The sequence below is a fragment of the Henckelia pumila genome, chromosome 4, assembly GCF_033568475.1.
Source record: "Henckelia pumila isolate YLH828 chromosome 4, ASM3356847v2, whole genome shotgun sequence".
NCBI classification, from domain to species: Eukaryota; Viridiplantae; Streptophyta; class Magnoliopsida; order Lamiales; family Gesneriaceae; genus Henckelia; species Henckelia pumila.
The window spans coordinates 129,253,345-129,262,213 of NC_133123.1; the positions used below are offsets into that span (position 1 = coordinate 129,253,345).

The 8,869-nt window shown below is 32.6% G+C and overlaps 1 pseudogene; it reads right to left on the reverse strand.

Annotated features, from left to right (window-relative positions):
- Positions 1-929: 929 nt before the first annotated feature.
- Positions 930-6,517, reverse strand: LOC140861736 (caffeic acid 3-O-methyltransferase 2-like; annotated as a pseudogene).
- Between the last annotated feature and the right edge of the window lie 2,352 nt (positions 6,518-8,869).

The window sequence follows — 8,869 nt, forward strand, 5'->3', positions numbered from 1 at the left end:
TCGATCTGGTTCTTTGCTTGAGTGAAGTTTGTAATAGCTTAAGGAACACTTGTTTGCTTGATGATTCAAAAGTTCAAGGAGCTGCTACTGCGTACATCTTCAAGTATTTATAGGAGAGAATGTCCAATGTTTAAAAATCTAACCGATGAGAATATGTTCCACAAATAGTCGACAATGCACCAAAATGCACCATGTGTCTTTATCTTATTTCCAAATATAATACAGATTGTACGAGGCAATTGTAATGTAGCTAGATATAGGAATAACGTCTTTATTCTCTATGTTTTTTTTTTTTCAAAAACCTAGATCAATCTTAAATGAAGGTAGGAATGAAGTTCGATTGTAATAATTGATCTAGTCTGGATTTTCTGAACTGATCTGGTTGTGTGAACTAATCTGGAAATGAAGATCGATCTAGAAGGATCCTAGTTCTGTTCAGCAGAATGTTTGGTTCAATAAAATTACTAATATAATAAGAGATATCTTATCATTTTAGTTAGAGATCAAATGCTTATAAGACCAATTTAATAAAGATTGAATGCGTTCTTGGTTTTGTTCAGCATTTCATCTGGTCTGCTTGAACTTGTTCTAGTAAAAACACTTTTGTGTTAGCACAAAAACTAAGATTTTGTCTTATCAAATGGATTCTTTAACAGAAAGCACTTGTTGTAGCGATGATAATGTGAAGTATTTGGAACAATATAAATGAAGTGGTTTGAAATGGCAAAAGTAAATATGCAGCCATAATATATCAATTATAGCTTTTGGATCTTCATTCACAATGACATACAACACAATATTAGCGTTTCATGTTCGTAAGTGAGATTCAAGAGCAACAGAAAATACAAAGTTTTATTTTAGAACGGAAATTATGTTTACCAATATTACATATTTATTTATTTATATAATATTAATATATCTATTTATTTTTAAAACTCCAAAGTGCAGAGCGGGGGAGCACAACAAACTGTTCGAGATTCTTTGAATCCAGCTTGCTTTGCCAATGCATGAAATTCCTTTTCTGTCCTCTCCTTCCCACCGGGAGTACACGCTAGCATAACCAAATCAATTTGGAAATTACATTTAAGCCGCCCATCGTTTGGGTTCTCTGGAAAGACACGCTCCACAACACTATTTTTTCATTATTGAGAATTGTTTCGTGATATCTCTTCAATATTTTTATGCAATGTGTGTCGCTCCAGTCATGAAGGATCCACTGTGGATAAAAATATATGATAACAAAAAGAAATTCAATATTTTTATGCAATTTTTTTTTCATTTTTTAAAAAATAATCATAAGATATAATGGAAAACTTGCGTTTTATAAATCTGGTGGAATGTGAATATTTTGTTAATATAATTTATGTATTGAATAAAATATATTTTATTCTAATAGTAATATTTTTGAACAGTTTTAAATAATTTAGGAGGCAGAAAATGGTGATAGGCCAATAAATGCCTTTGATGACATAGAGTTTCGACTTTGAATTTTTTAAGCCAATATCGTTATGGTATGTAATCCGCCTTCAATTTGTGAATTTTTTGAGTAATTACTAATTATATATACCTAAATTCTATTTTAGAACCTTCGGAAAAAAAATGTATATTAGAACTAAGTTTTGCTCTTCCCTGCAAGGGAAAAACCTCTTGTTTATATACAAACACACACACACAGGTATAAAATAAAATAGTAGGTTTCACCGGCATACCAAAATATTTAAAATAAGATATTAAACTTTGATATAGGATTTTTTTTGAGCCAGAAAAAACTTTCATTCAAAAGTTTCTCAAGTCCATTTTTACAACAGATGAGATACACAAAAGAATTGCATTCTCAAAAGCCAAGTTGTTCCAAGATAATAAACACAATCGAGCTAAAAGTCTGCCACTTTGTTCGATGTTCTTGGACTGTGTTGCACCCATTTTCTGTGATTGTAAGAGCAAAGTAATCTAATGTGCCTGGCAATAGGTTCCTCCATCGAGAATGGTTCCTCCTTGTAGACAACCTTCACAGCAGCTAGAGCATCCGACTCTATTGTCCAGTTCGTCCAACCAGTACTCATGGCCTTCAAAATTCCTTCTCTAATTGCCATGAGTTCAGCAATAAGAGGAGTGAATTTGCCTTTGATTATTCTACCCTCCGCGATTAATGTGTGCCCATTCGCATCTCTCCCAACAATGCCAATCCCAAAGTGTTCAGAAGATTGAAGAACTGCTGCATCGACATTAATTTTCAATTCACCCACAGGCGGCGGCTTCCAGGAAACCATCCTTTTAATTCGGCTAACCATCGGCTGATAATTATGCGGAGTGGAATTAAACGCCTCACCGATGCTCGAAGCTCGGGCTATGATATTTGTAGGCGATTGGGAGATTCCTTCAAAGATCAAGCGATTACGATTTAACCACAAGCCCCAACATATTAACAAAAACTTTTTCAACTTTTAATGTTGTTCTTGTTCAAATATCCAGTGAAATAGATCTGCAAAATCTCTCCCCATAAAGACGCTCAGTGAAGGCCAAAACTCAGTCAACTTACAAACTTGTCTAGCAAATTTGAAATACCAAAAAACATGAATGATATCTTCCGATATTGAGCCACATCTTGGACAACTTACTTCCACTTTTATACCTCTTCTATGAAGATTGAGATGTACTGGTAAAGCATTGAAAATAAGATGCCAAATATGAATTTTTACCTTGTTAGGAATCTTCATTCTCCACATCTTGCAAAGACTGTTTGTAAGACCACAATTCATCCCAAGGCTTGTGCCTTCCTCGCACGTCATAGCTAATTGGTAGCCCGATTTGACCGTGTACTCACCATTTTTAGTATAGTGCCAAATTATTTTATCAGCCCCTTCCTCTCTATCAATTGGAATTAGTAATACCTCCTCCTGATCCACCTCCCAAAGCGAATTAGCCACCTTAGTCCAGTCCCATTCACCTCCATTCGTCATCAAATCTCCTACATTAAGGTGCAATATATTCTGGTTAGCGGTTGTTATAGGCTTGAAAGATCTCGGTCTTAACAACCAAGGCTCGTTTAACACGGAAACCTTAGAGCCCTTCGCAATTCTCCATCTCACTCCACGCTGAAAAAGATTTCTACCCCAAAGAATACTCCTCCAAGTAAAAGAGGGGTTATGTCCGAGTGTTGCTTGTAGGATTGTTCCATTTGGGTAATATTTCTTTTCAAATAACTTGCTCGCAAGAGAGTTGGGATTGGTAAGAAGGCGCCAAGCCTGTTTAGCCAATAATGACTGATTGAAAGAAATTAAATCCCGGAAACCCAACCCACCTTGAGCCTTGTGACGACACAGCAAATTCCATTTCCTCCAATGAATCTTCTTTTCATCCCCCTTTGCCCCCCACCAAAATTTGGTTATCATTGTCTTAATCCTCTTGCATAGAACTGCTGGTATCTTGAAAATACTCATGGTGTAAGAAGGGATAGCTTGTACCACAGCTTTAATCAAAACCTCCCTTCCTCCAGCCGAGAACAATTTGCTTTTCCAACCCTGAAGCTTACGCCAAACTTTTTCTCTAAGGGCATCAAACATCCGTTGTTTACTATGCCCCGTAAAAGACGGAAGTCCGAGATAGACATCAAAAGATTCATTACGGTGCATATTTAAACAAGAGAAAATAGTATTCTTCATGTCATTAGAAGTATTGGGACTAAAAGTGATGCATGATTTGTGAAGATTGATACACTGTCCCGAAGCATATTCATAAATTCGTAAAATGTTCCGAATGATAATACTTGTATCGCGATCAGAGTGCCCAAACAATAAAGTATCATCGGCAAAGAAAAGATGAGAAATCACCGAGGCATCTCTAGCACATCTTAATCCTTTGAAATCTCCCACCAGTGCACTTCGCTTCAGAAGAGAAGAAAGGGCTTGTGAGCAAAGTAGAAATAAGTACGGGGACAAAGGAGGTTTGTAAAATATAAAATTTAATTGTTAAAGGACATTTTCAAAATTATGAAAAGACTTCACCAACATATAGCATCAAGGTGTGCTGTTTTAATTTTTAGGATAATGACATATATACATAAAATGTTATATAGAGAGTTACACGTTATATTAAATCAAGAAATTATCCAAAAACTTTTTTAAAAATAGTTTTTTTTAAACTACAATTGTTTGTCTTGTTAAAAAAATGTTATAAGAAAAAAACTTTTTTTAAACTTTTTATTATTTTATTGTACATTTTAAAAGATTCATGTTGAGAATCTTAATTATATGCTATAAAATTTCAATAATATTTATAATTCTAATTTAATATTTTTTCCTCAAAAATTTTTTCCGTACTTGACCGATCAAGTTGAGTTATTTGAAAACAGTAAATTATAATTTTTTTTAAAATATTTGATAAAAAATATTGTGATCTTTCAGTGATTGCATACAATGGTATATATATATATATATACATTGAATTCTATTGTTTTCAAATAACTCAGTTTGATTGGCGAAGTATGGAAAAAAATATTCGAGAAAAAAATATTAAACTAAAATCATAAATATCATTCAAAAAGTAAAAAAATTCTCATGATGTATAATTATCTCAACGTAAATCTTGTGAAACTGAATAGGGGTATCAATTTGGGTGGATCGGATGAGTTTGGATTGTGTTGATGGCAAGGAATATATTGCCAAAAAATTTCTCAACCCGAATCCAAATAAATCTGAAAATAACCAAATCAAACCAGCCTGAACCCGACTAATCCAATCAACCCAAACCAACCCGATTTTATTTTTGATTTTTGCTTTTTTAAACAAAATAATTAAATACACATTGTAATAATCAATATATTATGATTTAAATACATAATAACAAAGTCTCTCTTATATATCATTTAATTATGAAATTTTAATTTTAAAAATTTAAAACATAATTATTAAACAAAATAAAAAATTATTTTTAAAATCAAAATTTTACAAATTATTATATGATGAAAATATATGATACAATATATAATATTTTTCTTTCAAATATATAATATATATAAAAATATAGTCAACATTTTTAAATTCTATAAATCATGAGTTTAAAAAAAATTGGGTCATTTCGGGTTGACCCAGATCTCTAACCCAACCCGATTAATATTTTTGGGTCAAATTTTGGGTCCAACCGGACTTGATCCGAACTAAAAAACCTCAACTCTAATACGATATTTTTTTGTTCGACTCGGGTCGTGTTCAATTTTAATACCCCTAAAACTGCAAAATAAATACTAAAATAAAATAATAATAATTTCATTAAAAAAATTTGAACAAGACAAACAATTGTAGGTCGAAAAGCAAGAAATTTTAAAAGAGTTTTTTAATTGAGATACTTTTTTAATTAAATAGAGTCTGTAACCTTTTATGTAAGAGTACTCTATGTACACATAACAATAAAACGTGAATAAAAACAACTTAATTACCTTCATGAAAATGGCATCTCCTTTGGGAACACGAATGAACATGTCTCCACCAATGTGCTCCACGCCTGAATATATGAAAAAAAGCCGGCCAATTACTCAAGTTTTACGTCAATCAACCATCTACTTCCCATTCACTTTATAAAAATACACACACACACACATATATATATATATAAGATGGTGCGTTTTGAATAACATGTGGCAAATCAAAATTAATTTCCTTTATAATTGGATTCTTGGATAGGATCATGTGCAGTGAAACCCCGATTCCACCTCCCACATCCACCAAAGTACCCAGACCTTTGAATCCCTCATACTTCTCAACTATTTCTTTCATCAAAATCGTCGAAGAATTGGACATGGCTAGGGCTGACATACCGTACCGAAATATCGGAATTTTGGTATATCGTACCGAAATTTTTTCGATATACAGACATTTTTTCATTATACCGAATTTTTTTCGGTATCTATACGATATCAATATGGATTTTTTCGTACCAAAGTTTCGAAATTTTACTATCGGTATCGGTTTGAATTTTTCTTATACCAATATTTTTAGTAAGGTATACCGAAAAATCATCCTTAGACATGGCACTATTAAAAACCTTATTATATTTAGGATCTGTGTGCGCGTACTCGAACATGTTCATCTTATGTGCTTTGTCGAAAGCAACAACTCCTCCCTCCAGAATTGTATCTTTCAGTTGGTACTTATATATATATATATATATATATATATATATAAATCCAAACAATTCTTAATGATTAATATTTATATGCATATATATAATTGATTTAATTTGGTATGGTAATATTCGAGCATCCACCGTAAGCACTTATGAGTTGACTTCCTGTTATATCCAATAGGTATTGGAAATGCACTACGTACCTTAATTAGTAGATGTTCACATGCATATTTATATAAAATATAAACAGAAAGTAGTCATATATTATATATTTTTACGTATTAAAGGATACTTTCCAAGTCTCCGAGTGAACCTTGTCTAGGTTCATGAACAACAAAGGGGCCAGAGAAACTCCATCATCATCCTTGGTGTAGAACTTGCCGCTAGACGCCGCCATCGGGCAGCGTCTTCACTTTGCAATTCAAAATTTTCACTTTATTATTATTATTATTATTATTATTATTATTGCTATTATTGTGTACGCGTACTCAAACATGTTTATTTTATTATTATTATTATTATTATTATTATTATTATTATTATTATTATTATTATTATTATTTAGACGTGGGAATCCGCAGCCGCTACTTTTAGACATGTTCAGTTTTTAAAGATTCAGGATTTGATTATTTTATTGTCATTTTTTATTGAAAGGTTTTAAGGATTTCAAGTATTTAATATTTTTAATGTTTATTTTAGTTCGATATTGTTGTGAGGATTCGTCGATTATTTTCAAATATATTTTATGTACGTAGTTTGTTTATTGTAACTCACATTTTATCATCCTATTTAAATGTTACTAGTAGGTTTTGACGTGTCGTATTTTAATTCGTTTTGACTGTAGGATTGCATCTGTGTTTCAAATATTTTGTGCGTGATGGACTCACGAAATTATATTTTTATTATTAGATTTTGAATTTCATTTTGTTTTAGTGTGACACATCCCCTGCATTGTTTAAAATTTTGAAACATTTCCCCTCCAGTTTTCCGCAACTATTTTAGTAAATGTTTAAAATTCGTGACGTCACACAACATATCGACAAAGTTATGCATGCCTAATCTAAAGAGGAAAAGTAGAAAAATCGTTTGCATTTGAGGACCTCAATTGTACTTGTTCGCTGGCTAGCACTTCAAGGTTTGCCATTAGAGGTAATGATGAATATTTATCTTCATCTAATAGTGGGAATTTTATTGAACTAGTGAAGGCTTTTGCAAAAATGAGTACAAAAATTGATGAAGTTGTACTTGAGAATGCTAAAAAAAATGCCCAATATATTGCTCCAAAAATTCAGAAAGAGATTTTGTATATTATGGCCAATAAAGTGCGACAAATGATTCGTGAATAAATTGGAGATAAATGTTTCTGTATTCTTGTTGATGAAGCACGAGATATATCTAAAAGAGAGCTAATGACCTTTATCTTGAGGTTTGTGAATAATCATGGGATTTTGATAAAAAGATTTCTTGACATCAAAAGTGTTAGTGATACTATCTCATTGAATCTGAAAAAAAATATATTAAATGTTCTTGTTTATCATGACCTCCAGGTTAAGAAAATTAGAGGCTAAGGATATGATGGTGCTAACAATATGTGTGGCGCATGGAATGGACTTCAGACATTATTTCATAGAGATTGTATGTATGCATATTATGTTTATTATTTTTGTAACGCCCCGTTTTTATCTTAATTGAGATTATTTGAGATAATCAGAGTTTTTAGAGTTCAAGAGCCGACTTGATTTTGATCAGGGTCTATTTTGCAAATTTTGGAAATTTCAGGGACTAAAACGCAAATAGTGAATTTTATATATTATCTACTCACCTTTTGACTTTTCTCCTTCATTCTTCTTCTTCCCTAGCCAGCTTCCCCTCCATTGTTACGCCCCAACACATTTCTCAAGCTTTGTGGTTTCGATTTTCGGTCGATCCGTCCGTTGGAATTTAATTCTGAAGGCAGATTAGCTGCAGAGCTCCGTTATATCGTAAGTTTTTCTACGATCATATACGTTCTATTTTTTGGATGTTGTTAGAATCGTTTGAGATTCGAGTATGTTGTTCTTGGCAGAGTTTTGATCGTTTATTATCTGTCGGTTTAGAAATAGAGCGACGTTCAGAATTGTTTTGATTTTTGGAAGCCTTGTTCGAAAATTTGGAGTATGAGATTGATGGGTTTGCTTTGTTGTTGTCGTTTTGGGCATCGATATGAGTTGATATCGATATTGAACTGCTGTTTGCGTTTCCGGTTTGTTCAGTTTATAGCTGTTATACCGTCGGTTTGAGTTTTGAGATTTCGAACTGTTTTGAGTTGTTGAACTTTGGGTTGTTAGTTTGATCGTTTTTGTTGATCATCTATTTGTATCTGATCAGTTTCATTTGAAGTTGTCAAGCCAGGAGTTAACATCATTTGATCGTCAAGAGTTGGACGAAGAACGGTAAAGAGATTTTCTTTCAGCCGTTGTTGTTGTTTAGGTTGTATAGTTTTTGATACAATCTTTTGTTGTAGCTTTTCCAGAGTTGGAACTACTTGCATTGAAAGGTAAAAGCAGTCATTGTTAGCGGGATAGCATACTTGGGACAGTTGGTTCTCGAGTTTCCCTTAAAAATCACATACTTGCATCTATACTTGTTCTAGCATGTGGAACTCGTATTTTGTTGATTGATTGAGCTTTTGTTATGTGGCTTATGTCTTATGCTTTCTTATGCATTCATCTTGAGCCAAATTTGATTTCAGCAGGCAGAACAACCCTTT